This window comes from Panicum virgatum, chromosome 5N (genome assembly GCF_016808335.1).
Source record: "Panicum virgatum strain AP13 chromosome 5N, P.virgatum_v5, whole genome shotgun sequence".
In the NCBI taxonomy this organism is placed as follows: domain Eukaryota; kingdom Viridiplantae; phylum Streptophyta; class Magnoliopsida; order Poales; family Poaceae; genus Panicum; species Panicum virgatum.
Window position 1 is genome coordinate 33,668,941 of NC_053149.1, and position 12,896 is coordinate 33,681,836.

The 12,896-nt window shown below is 45.7% G+C and overlaps 1 long non-coding RNA gene across 1 annotated transcript; it reads left to right on the forward strand.

The window, feature by feature from the left end:
- Positions 1–7,694: 7,694 nt before the first annotated feature.
- Positions 7,695–8,543, forward strand: LOC120671833. The gene is made up of 2 exons (XR_005673882.1): positions 7,695–7,939; positions 8,367–8,543. It is a non-coding gene; the product is annotated as an uncharacterized LOC120671833 (long non-coding RNA).
- The last annotated feature ends 4,353 nt before the right edge of the window (positions 8,544–12,896 follow it).

Sequence of the window (12,896 nt, forward strand, 5' to 3'; positions counted from 1 at the left end):
GCCACCAGGAAGCTGCACGCTATTGGCGGTCGATATCGGTGATTTTCGCTGCCAATGCTCCACCTGATTTCACAAAACATAGGATATAATCATGCCATAACCATTATATCTAATGAGTTCCACAAGTTTTGGTGTATATTTTGATCTCAGGAACAACATATCCAAATTTGAGCCAAAACTGACACTGTTTGGACCGGAAGGCCCGAGTCTAGCCGACCGGCATACCAACTGTGGAATTTTGGCATGAAACTTTACCAGAGTGAACTTGAGGGAGAATCCAGGCCAATCCAATAGGAAATATCTCAGAATTCACAAGTTGAAACCAGAAGGCTTGAGTCCCTAAGCACAAAAGAGGAATCTGGGTCCACAATCAGAGAACAAGATGTGCACCCATCTAGGAGTAATATCCAGCTGTTGAGGAGCGTGATGGTACCACAGAGGGCCGAGAGGCCACCAGAGCCAGGCCACCCAGTCTTGTTCAGGCCGCCCGGCCCAAGAAAATGTTGGTTGGACAAACTGTCCGAAACACCGACCTTAAGAGAGCATCAGAGGCGTCCACGCAAAGGCGGTGGCCACGTGGCCACATCCTCAGGCCGGCCGGCCTAGGGGAGGCCACCCAGCCCCACTCTGCAGTGTCTGGAGTCGTCCTTTCGCGTGAAGTCTAAGCCAAGTTAGGGGTAGCATACCCTTGCAATAGTTATCTGATTACTGACCTCTAACTGCTATAAATGGGCCCCTCACCCTCAGTTGTAACACACACCACTTGGATCTAGAGTGTCTCAAGATTAGTTCATCTCCTAGTTAGAATAGGGAGAGCGTGAGGTGAGAGCTTTGGCAGAACCCGAGCTAAAGGGGCGGAGTCGAGTTCTCTCGACCTTACCCCACTTTGTACCCACCTCGGGAGAATTTATAATCAAGTAAGTTCCTCGTTTATCTTTAGTATCTCGCTAGTTTTACTTTTTACTTAAGTTATTTGTTTAGTTACTTCCTTTGATATGCAGGATCCTGAGTCTACGTAAGTAGCAAGTTCTACTTATTTGAGGTTACTTTTTACCTTAGTACATGGTAGGAGTATGTAGCTCGATAGCTGTGGGCGTGGTGCCCAGGCTTGGTTAGCTATCTCGGGTTGTGTTCCACCCCACGGTACCACAGTGGTAGGCGGCAAGTGGTGACAGCCTTGTCCATCTCTCGTAGTCCACCACGTTCAGCTGCTTTCATAGCAGTAGTTGCCGACGGACGTTGGACTCCTTTCTTACCCCAGTCTGAGTCCTTCTCTTAGTCCGCCGAAGAAGATCAAGTTAGTAATCTATCATGATAGCTTAGTAATTAGGAAATCTATCTGGAGTTAGACCCTCTACCCTCGTACCTCTTCTCGTTGGCGGGTCCGGCTGAATTGTTCTAGACCACTAGTCGAAGCTTATCGTTCCTTGGATTCGATATCCCAGGTATACTCCCTGGTGAAAGCTACAATCGGTCTCTGTGTGCTTGTGGAGTAATTGGTTTAGGCTAAGGAGTGCCAACAGGCTTTCTGGCGCCGTTGTCGGGGAACAGTAGCAACACTAGTACTAGATCTTTTCAGCCGTACACCTATCCATCGATCCATTCATCTTTCCACATGGAGTTCTCTCCTAGTTATCCCACAGTTCCATCCTACGAGTACATGGAACCACCTCCATCTTGCCATCCCATCCTATCTGATGGCTACGAGATCCATCCCAGTCTCGTAGCCATGGTTCGTGCTAAGTCCTTCTCTGGTAGAAAGAACGAATGCCCTACACTCACCTGCAAGAATTCGAGGAGAATTGCTCTCTCCTTAGCATACCCTGTATGAACCAAAACACCCTACGGTGGAAGCTTTTCCCGTTCTCTCTGACAGGAAATGCGAAAGTTCGGTACAACCGGACTGCAGGGAGAGTTGGAGGAGATTAGATTCAGTTGAAGGACGAGTTCTACCTGTTCTTTTTCCCTGTCTCCAAGGTGATCCCACATTGTATTCATCTGCTTTCATTCAAGAAATGTGATGGTGACTTGGAGCTGCGTGGGCATGATTTATGCATCTAGCAACCTCTAGACCACCCCACAATATCCAGGAGGAGATGCTGATGCAACATTTCGTATATGGTCTCTACCCGGAGAGCGCGCATTTCTTGAATCTCGCCTCCGAGGGACCTGTCATGTACAAGATAGTGGCTGAAGCAAGGACTATCCTAGAGAGGGTCTTTAATTCCACTGAGTACATAGAAGTCTTCGATGATCCACCCGAGCCATAAAATCAGCCCACCGAAAAGCAGCAACTCCACATCCTTTTCGCTACATTCTCTCCACCTCCACCACACATAGAGGAAATCACCGAACCACTCAAGTCCCCTGATCATGAGCCCCTCTTTGAAGATATGCCTATGTTCGTACCCGACCTCTTCTCAGAAGAAGAGTACATGGAACTCGGCAATGTTTCTACCATGCTGAAGGAACATAAGTGCATATGCTCAAGATCTGAGGCATTCATTCCCGAAGCCACATCACAGATTGAGGGTCTTTCTGCGATTATGAGCCAGGAATGGACAGCAGAAGTAGAATCTTGCAGTAGTATTGTCCAGATCAACCGTAGTCTGAGAATTCTCATCTGCACTATTGGGGACGCCATTCCGCAAGAGATCTTTTACGATCCGAAGGTTGGGGTGAATGTGATGTCCAGGACCTTGGCAGATCACATATCATCCGAGCAACCCCTGACATTCTCTCGTAAGCACCTGAAGTGGATCGATGGCCAGATCGTGGAAAGTCAAGGCATTCTCTGAGTTGTTCCCCTCGTGATGGAAACAATAGGGTCTACCTGGACTTCCACATCTTCGATATCCCAGAAGGTGTAGAGTTCGTCTTTGTCGGAAGGCCAATAGAGCCACTTGTCAACCCCAATAGAGACCGAGCTACACTCGAGGTTAAGGTTGGCAAAGAAACTATCCTGGTCAGCCTAGTACGTTGATGCAACACAATTGCAGAAGCTAGGCTGGAGCAAGACCCACTGGAAGGACAAACTCAACCTTCCCTTGATGAAGATGCCACTCATTTCACCCAGGAGACAGATTCGGACAGCTAGAGTAAGCTTGATGGAGAGGAGAAACTGCAACCTTCTCTTCCCGAGCTGAAGCCGCTGCCTCCTGGATTGAAGTACACCTTTCTTCACAACAACAGATCCACACCAATCGTCATCAGTGATAAGCTGACAGAGTGTGAGACTCCGCGGCTTGTTACAGTCCTGGAAAAGTACCGATCCGTCATTGGGTACTCCCTGCAGGACTTGAAGGGGATCAGCCCCAACTTATGTACCCATCGCATTCCTATGGAACCAGACCATAATCCATCAAGAGAACATCAGCGGCAGCTTAATGATGCGATGAGGGAGGTAGTCAAGAAAGAGGTTTTGAAGCTACTGCACGCAGGTATCATCTACCCCGTGCAAGAAGTGAATGGGTCAGCCCAGTTCAAAGTGGTTCTGAAGAAGGGAGGCATGACAGTGGTCCAAAATGAGAGAAATGAGCTCATACCTCAAATGATAGTCACTGGTTAGCGAATGTGCATCGATTACTGGATGCTTAACAAGGCTACCTGGAAAGATCACTTCCCTCTCCCCTTCATTGACGAGATGCTTGAACGGCAGGCCAAGCATTCATTCTTCTGTTACCTCGATGGATATTCTAGTTATCACCAAATCTCAATCCATCCAGAAGACTAGAATAAGACTACCTTCACCTGCCCATACGGCATATTTTCCTACAGGCGAATGTCGTTTGGTCTATGCAACGCAACCGCCTCTTTTTAGAGGTGCATGATGGTGATCTTCTCTGACCTGATTGAGAACATCATGGGAGTATTCATGGATGATTTCTCTGTTTATGGCAAGAGTTTCGACGAATGCCTTGAGAACTTAGATAAAGTCCTCAAGAGATGCCAAGAGACGCACTTAGTCCTTAATTGGGAAAAGTAACATTTCATGGTCAGAGAAGGAATTGTGCTCGGACATAGAGTGTCCGAAAGAGGAATAGAAGTGGATCGGACAAAGATAGAGGTAATTGAGCAATTGCCACCCATGACGAATGTCAAGGGGGTGATAAGTTTTCTGGGCCATGTTGGCTTTAACCGGAGATTAATCAAGGATTTCTCCCGCATAGCAAGACCCTTGACAAATCTCCTTGCCTAGGATGCCCCATTCAACTTCGACAAAGATTGCCTCCTAGCCTTCTATACCCTCAAGAAAGCACTCGTTACTGCACCCATCATTCAACCTCCCGATTGGAATCTTCCTTTCGAGATCATGTGCGATGCTAGCGACTACGCCGTCAGAGCAGTGCTCGGTCAGTGCAGAGATAAACAACATTATGCTATATCTTATGCAAGGCACTGACTAGATCCTAGCTTAATTATGCCACAATGGAGAAGGAACTATTGGTCATGGTATTTGCCATGGACAAGTTCAAATATTACTTGGTTGGTGCTAAAGTGATAGTATATATGGATCATGCTGCACTGAAATACCTACTTACCAAGAAAGATGCCAAGTCACAACTCATCCGTTGGATTCTGCTCCTTCAAGAATTCAATCTAGAAATTAGAGATAAGAAAGGAGCAGATAATTGTGTGGCTGATCATCTCTCCCGAACGCAAATACAAGGATCGGACTTACCGATCGATGATTATTTGAGAGATGATACTCTCCTGAAGGTCACTACATCCAGTCCATGGTATACCAATCTAGTGAGCTTCATGGTAACTAGATATATACCTCCATGAGAAGACAAGAAGAAATTGATACACCTAAGCAGATTTCACCTTTGGGATGACCCTTATCTGTTCAAAGTCTGTGCTAATAGTTTACTCTGCCGCAGTATCCCGCTTTGTGAGACCCGAAAAATTCTAGAGTGTTGTCACTCCTCACCATATGGAGGACACTACGGAACATTCCGAACCCATGCAAAGGTTTGGTAGAGTGGATTCTTCTAGCCAAACACATATGGTGATGCTAAAGAATTCGTTCGGCGATGCCCAAGATGTCAGAAGCACGTGAACATCAATTCCTGAGACGCTATGCCACTTAAGAGCATAAGAGCAATCTTCAAGTGGAAATATTCAACATTTGGGGAGTCAACTTCATGGGTCACTTCCCAATGTCTGAGCAGTGCGAATACATCTCGGTGGCAGTGGACTATGTGTCCAAATGGTTCGAAGCACTTCCTTGCGTTGCGGCCGACTTGAAGAGCTACAAAAGAATGTTCCAGAAAATCATATTTCCACGCTTTGGAGTTCCGAGAGTTGTGATAAGCGATGGAGGCTCACACTTCATCGACAAGACATTCAGGAAGTGTCTTAATGAACTTGGAGTAGATCACCGGGTTGCTACACCATGCCATCCCCAAACAAGTGGTCAAGCAGAAACATCGAACAAGCAAATCAAGAACATTCTGCAGAAGACAGTAAATGCCATGGGGAAGGGATGGAAGAGCAAGTTACCCCAGGCACTATGGGCATATCGGACAGCCTTCAAGACTCCGATAGGGATGACACCTTACCAATTGGTTTATGGCAAAACCTACCATCTTCCGGTTGAGCTTGAATTCAAATCCCATTGGGCTATCAAGAGGTGGAACATGGACTTGCAATCAGCAGGAATAAAAAGGCAAATCTAACTCGCTGAATTGGATGAGTGGAGGGAAAAAGTGTTCCATAGCTCCAAGTTGTACAAGGAGCGTATGAAAAGATGGCACAACAAGTGGATCAAGATCAAGCAATTCAAGGCGGGAGATAAGGTACTTCTCTTTAACTCTTGCGTTTGGTTGTTTGGTCATGGTAAGCTTAGAAGTAAGTGGGAAGACCCTTACTTAGTGGTTAACGCCGCCGACCATGGCGCGATAACCCTCGAGGACGATAACGGGAACATTTTCAAGGCCAATGGCATGAGGTTGAAAGTGTTCCTCGAGCCAGAAATGTCGAAACTCGAAGATGTAGAAGTCTTCGAGTTAACCGAGATATGAAAATGTGTCTACGATCTATGCCGGACCTAAAACGGGCCGTATCCTTGGCTAGGACCCTTCTCTTCTCTTTTCTTTTCTCCCCTTTCTCTCCCTAGATAAATTACCCCAAGAACACTAGACAACAAAGGGCGTAGGAGAACCTTCTAGAAGACTGGGGCCCACACTCCAGGGTGTGGGGCCGGCCGGCCTCACCCAGGCCGCCCGGCCTCCCCCGGACTCATTCTCCTGCACCGTTGCACACTGACACTCCCCGCCGTTTGAATGTTCATCTTTTGGAGGTTGTGGAGCGATTGGAGTCGATTTAAACCGGGAGGCTTCACCTCCATTGGCACTCCAAACTTTCCCTGCAACCCCAGCCTCGTCCACAAGTTCTTGAGCCCAGATCACGTCCATGACATCGCAATCCTCTCCCAGAACCCCTCAATCCGCAGCCTTGGACAGCTCCACTCCTTTTACTCCAATCAAATCCTCCTAGAGCCAGAGTTTGGATTATAGCCTGCGGACCATCGAGCCAATTCCGATGGCCAACTCCCTCGCGTCGCTGCTGGGCCAACGGCCTCTGAGTCAGGCCGCCCGGCCTCCCGCTCGCGCCAGTCGCCTCCAGCTCATGCAACGTCACCCACCAGGAGCCCTGCAGCAGGGGGCAATGGGCGATCTCGCGCGCGCACTCCTGTACGGTGGACCACAGGGGTTCTTTCCCCTCGGAAGGCCATCAGGAGGCAACTTTTGTCGTCGTCCTCCGGCGGCCACATCATGTAGGTCACTGCCCTCCAGGCAGTGATGCCGAAGTTGTCGGAGTACTCTTCGGCCAACCCAAGTCCGTCTCGCACCCGTGTGGTTGGGCGGAAGGTCGGCCGTGAGAAGGAGTTGCTCCTGCCTTTGGATTGTGGGGAGAGGGAGTCAGTTGACTCCACCCCGGGTATGGTTCAGGGATTCATATCGCCACCACCGATCCGGGGCCCTCCTGAGATCCACGCCTACACGGATAGCAGCGAGGAGGAGGAGAAGGACGACATCACAGCACTCCGTGAGCAGCTAGCCGCGCTCAAACTCCGCCTCAACAACATGGATGAGCGTGTGGTGGAGTCAGAGATAGATCGCATGGACCTGGACGACAAGGTGGACACCCTTCGCAAGGAAGTTTGCTCCAAGATCAAAGCCTTGCGAAGGCGACCGTGAATGAGGAGCTCTATAGGGCCCCAGACCCGAGGATCTAGGTCTAGATAGGGAGAATAAAATAAGGTAGATTAGGAGCAGGTGCTGAATTTTATTTCCTTTGTTTAATTTCCAGCAGCACCTTAGTTTCTTTTCCAAAGTTTAGTTGATTAAAATAAAGTTTCCCTATGTTATGCTTGTGGTTGTGTAACACCCGAGAAATTAGCATATAGCCGTTGACTGGGCACTTTGTAGAAAGATGGAAAAATTGAGTTTTTTGAATGATAACTCGTATGGATGATCTGAGACAATAGATGCATAGAGCTCGACAAGATGAATCCATTTTCCTACTCATATGTTTCATTCCAATGGCGCATGAACACATGATCTGTGGATGAAGGTTGGATCAATTTGAAAAAAAAATAACGTAACTGACCATTGATTCCGTGAGTTTAATGGCCATTAGGAATCAGTTTCGTTTCTCCCTCCCGTGGACTTTTTCTTCTTCTCACGTGTGTTCTCCTTTCCCCTAAATGCAGCTTTATTCTCTTCCCAATTCTTTCCCCCTCCATTAAAAACCAGCAACTCCTCCTCTTTCCCTATGTCTCTTTGTTTCTCACGTGCATCTCTCCCTTGCTGCCCTTGTCACCCTACCGATCTAAAACTGCTGCTGAGAGACTAGAGAGAGGAGAAGGTAATAGGAGGAGAATTGAAGGAAGGACAGCGCTGCACAAACCCTAGACCTTTGGGGGATCAAGGTGAGATGGTTTTGATCTAATCCCTTTGGTTTGGATGAGATTTAGGGCCTGCAATTACCGATTTTTTATTGGAATAGATGAGGGATTAGACCTGATCTCGAAGTAGTCTCTGCAGAGAGATGGATCAGACAGTTTCTATTCTTCGCATGTTTTGGCCATCTTAGAAGCCGAATTAAATTCTTCACATATAGAACTTTTTGTAGTGGATTCAGAGATCTTTCCACGAAGTCCTATTTCATAATTTTTGGCGTTATGGTTTAAGAGATATTGCAGTTCAAAGATGACAGTTTTGTTCTGACGAGTTTCTGGACAGTAGTAGATCTATTCTGTTTTTGACGTCCTTAATGGCTGAACCTGTTCTACCACCTTTATTCTCACACCACCTTCAAGCAAAGCATTTATTCTCACACCACCTTTATCCTTCCAGGTGCTTAAGTGCATGCTTTGCTTGAAGGGATGGGATTAGCTGCACATCATCACATATTTGATCACACGCTTTTGTAACAATAATGACAAATTTTGTCTTGCTGTAATGTTTTTATGAGTAAAATTCGTTATGTTTTTTTGTGCCTTATAAAAATAATTGTGGATGATATTTACTGTTTATCTCTATTTGAGTGATCGTCTTCAATTATCATTTATGTTGTTGCTTCCGCACTTTACTCTGTTTGTGGGGTTAAGTGCTAGAATTAGAGGTCAATTACGGTTCATTTTAATTCCAAAAAAGAGAGCATAAATCATTACATTTCTATAGATAAAAATAAGAGCATGATCCAACGTGCTTATAACAAAAACAATAAACATGAACACAAAGTAAAGTATCCAGAGGCAGGGCCGGTTCCAAAGGAACCAGATGCGCCGTTACCTGACATCGCTAGTCGAGCCTGTTCGATGTAGCCAATCAAACTCGATGCCGTGCATGTGTTCGTTGTGCAGAGGCGACTCCGGGAAGTAGATGAAGTAGTCGTTCGCAGCGAGCAGTCACGCAAGTGCATTCCCCAAAAACTTGATCGCTCCCCTACTCCTCGGGTGCGGAGTCTCGGTGAGGGCGCAGCTTCAGAGGCCTGCTCTTCCGGCGAAGTCCGTGCACTCAAATCGCCGGAACGGGGATGAGCAAAAATGCAGCACAGTGGAGCTCTCTCTTTTTTCCCGTGAAAGACAAAGGACGTGATGCCTCTCTTATTAGGCTTTAGGGGAGACCTTTGAGTACCCAGGTTAATGCCATCAATTAGCCAACCTTTGAGTACCCAGGATAATGCCATCAACCAGCCAACCTTTGAGTACCCAGGCCAATGCCATCAACTAGCCATTAAAAGATCAATTTTTGGTCATTTGTTAACAACCATTAACCAGCTATTGAAAGATCAGTTCCTGGTTATTTGTTGATGGCCATCAACATGGTATTATCACAATTGTAACTACCCCTTAAAAATATGGGCCTTGGGATTTATTGATCATTTTATTAAATAGGCTATTGGCCCATTCATTCTAACAATCCCCCACCAAATTCCATGGCACATGTTCATTTCCACCACTGTTTAATATACCAGTGTTTCGATGGAGACCTGGTTAAGGTTGAACATCCACGTAGAGCATAAGTTACACTTGGCCACAACTGAACAATGGACTATGCCTTGAATTGTCAGTCTTGTGCGAACAAGTTTCACTTACATCCTTGACCGATACCGGGCTGCAAATTTCTTCCCCTCTGTTTGGAGCATATAAGTCGTACTCCTGGGCTTTTCATGAGTCTCTAGAGATTACCCGATCTCATAGACTGTGACTACCAGCCGAACTCATATAGGTGTGTTCCTCAAAAGATGTTTCTGCAGGACAACATCTTTGCTTCCAAGAAGCCACTTGGATCACATTAAGGTGTTCACAAACCTGCCATGCAGCAAAAGGAGAAAATGCATCTTCAACGGAGTGGGTTTGTATGATAGTATTCTCCTGCTCAATTAGTTAATAGTTTGTTTCGCTGTCCTAATTCACGGGATCTCCGATCAAATAAGACAGGTTACCACTATGACATAACTCTCATGTGGGTCTCAGTCCCATCTCCCTCGATACCTCGTCAATCACAATTCGTGAGAGACCTTTAGTAAAAGGATCTGCCAAATTTTTAGCAGTCTGAACGTAGTCCAATGCTATTACTCCGAAGTTTCTCATTTTTCTAACAATTTCAACCGCCTTTTCATATGCCTTGATGACTTCATATTGTCTTTTGAACTGTTCACTTTGGCAATCACAGTTTGATTATCACAGTTCATTAGGATAGCCGGTATTGGTTTTTAAACCACCGGCAGATCCATCAACAACTCACGAAGCCACTCAGCCTCAACTATGGCGGTATCCAATGTTGTGAGTTCTGCTTCCATTGTTGACCTCGTTAAGATGGTCTGCTTGCAAGACTTTCAGGAAACAGCGCCATCTCCAAGTGTGAACACATATCCACTTGTGACTTTTATCTCATCAGGATCAAATGTCTAGTTCGAATCACTATAGCCCTCAAGTACCTTAGGATACCCAGAATAGTGAATTCCATAGCTCGTAGTGCCTTTTAGATAGCGCATCACTCTCTCAAGAGCCTTCCAATGTTCATCTCCAGGATTTGAGACAAACCTGCTGAGTTTGCTCACAACAAATGAAATGTCAGGTCTCGTGGTGCTAGCTAAATACATTAGCGAGCCAATGATTTGAGAATATCTCAATTGATCTTTTGTGATTCTTCGATTCTTTCGCAACATCACACTAGGATCGTAAGGCGTGGGAGCAGATTTGCAGTCACTATATCTAAAGCGACTCAAATTTTTTTCACATAGTGGGACTGCACAAGTGTGACCCCACCATTGCCATCTCTCAGTAGCTTAATGTTCATAATCACATCAACTACTCCCATGTCTTTCATCTCAAAACTTTGAGACAAAAAGTTCTTGACCTCCTCAATCACATAGAGGTTAGTCCCAAAGATCAATATGTCATCGACATACAAGCACATGATCACTCCTTGTCCCCCACCAAAATGATAGTACACACACTTATCGGCCTCATTCACAATAAAGCCTACTGACGTGAGAATTTTATCAAATTTCTCATGCTATTGCTTAGGTGCTTGTTTCAGGCAATACAAAGATTTTAACAGCTTACACACTTTTCCTTCCTGACCTTCTGCTATGTATCCATCAGGCTGATCCATATAAATTTCCTCATCCAACTCTCCATTAAGGAAAGTTGTCTTAACGTCCATCTGATGAACGAGAAGACCATGTGAGGAAGCCAGAGATAGTAGTACTCGAATGGTAGTCAGTCTTGCGACAGGTGAACAAGTGTCAAATAAATCTTCGCCTTCTTTCTGGGTATAACCTTTAGCCACAAGCCTTGCTTTGTACTTTTCAATAGTACCACCAGGCCTAAGGTTTTTCTTAAACACCCACTTGCATCCTACAGTTTTGCACCCATATGGACGATCAACTACCTCCCAAGTCCCATTAGACATTATGGAATCCATCTCACTTTTGATTGCTTCCTTCCACTAGTCAGCATCAGGTGATCCATAAGCCTCAGCAATGGTCCTTGGAGTGTCATCTACAAGGTACACAATGAAGTCATCACCAAAAGACTTTGCAGTCCTTTGTCGCTTGCTCTTTCCAGTTACTTCATTGTCATCCTTCTCATTATTTCCCTCAAGTGGTTGGTCAAAATGTACTATTTCATCATTATTTTCAGGGGTTTCACCAAATTCATTACTAGAACTGCTAGGTGTTTCTTTCATTGGAAAAATATTCACAAAGAACGTAACATCTCTGGACTCCATGATTGTGCCAACATGAATGTCCGGTACTCCAGATTTAATTATCAAGAATCTATATCCAACACTGTGAAAAGCATAGCCTAGGAAAACACAACCAATTGTTTTCGGCCCGAGCTTGCGTTTCTTAGCAATTGGTACATTAACCTTTGCTAAGCAGCCCCAAGTACGCAAGTATGAGAGTGTTAATCTTTTATTTTCCCATTCCATGAATGGTGTCTTCTCTTTGTTTTTCATAGGAACTCTGTGTTGGGGCAATGGCCCAACCCATATTGTAAATAGGCCTCATGTGATGGCCCAAAGGCCTATTTGTAAATATTATATTCATCAAGGGGCCGGAGGCAAATTGCCACCTCCTCCCCTCCTATATATATATAGCTGACCCAAGGGGTCAAAAGGGGGGCTCTCTTGGGGTGGAGCTCTTGACACTTGCTCTCATTTTAGTGTCCTCTCCTCGATGCTGTGCAGGTGTTCGCTGTACAGAGGCGACTCCGGGAAGTAGACGAAGTAGTCGTTTGCAGTGAGCAGTCACGCAAGTGCGTTCCCCAAAAACTTGATCACTCCTCTACTCCTTGGGTGCAGAGTCTCGGTGAGGGCGTAGCTTCGGAGGCCTGCTCTTCCGGCGAAGTCCATGCACTCAGATCGCCGGAACGCGGATGAACAAAAATGCAGCACAGTAGAGGAGCTCTATCCTTTTTCCCATGAAAGACAAAGGACGTGATGCTTCTCTTATTAGGCTTTAGGGGAGACCTTTGAGTACCCAGGTTAATGCCATCAACTAGCCAACCTTTGAGTACCCAGGATAATGCCATCAACCAGTCAACCTTTGAGTACCCAGGTTAATGCCATCAACCAGCCATTAAAAGATCAGTTTTTGGTCATTTGTTAACAACCATTAACCAGCTATTGAAAGATCAGTTTCTGGTTATTTGTTGATGGCCATCAACGTGGTATTATCACAATTGTAACTACCCCTTAAAAATATGGGCCTTGAGATTTATTGATCATTTTATTAAATAGGCTATTGGCCCATTTATTCTAACATTAAGCTGTCGAGTTTCTAATACTCCAGCTTGTGAGAAGGGTGTTGAGTGACATCTTAGGCTATGTGGTGCCTAGGGTGTTACAGGTTGGTACACACTTGTGTGC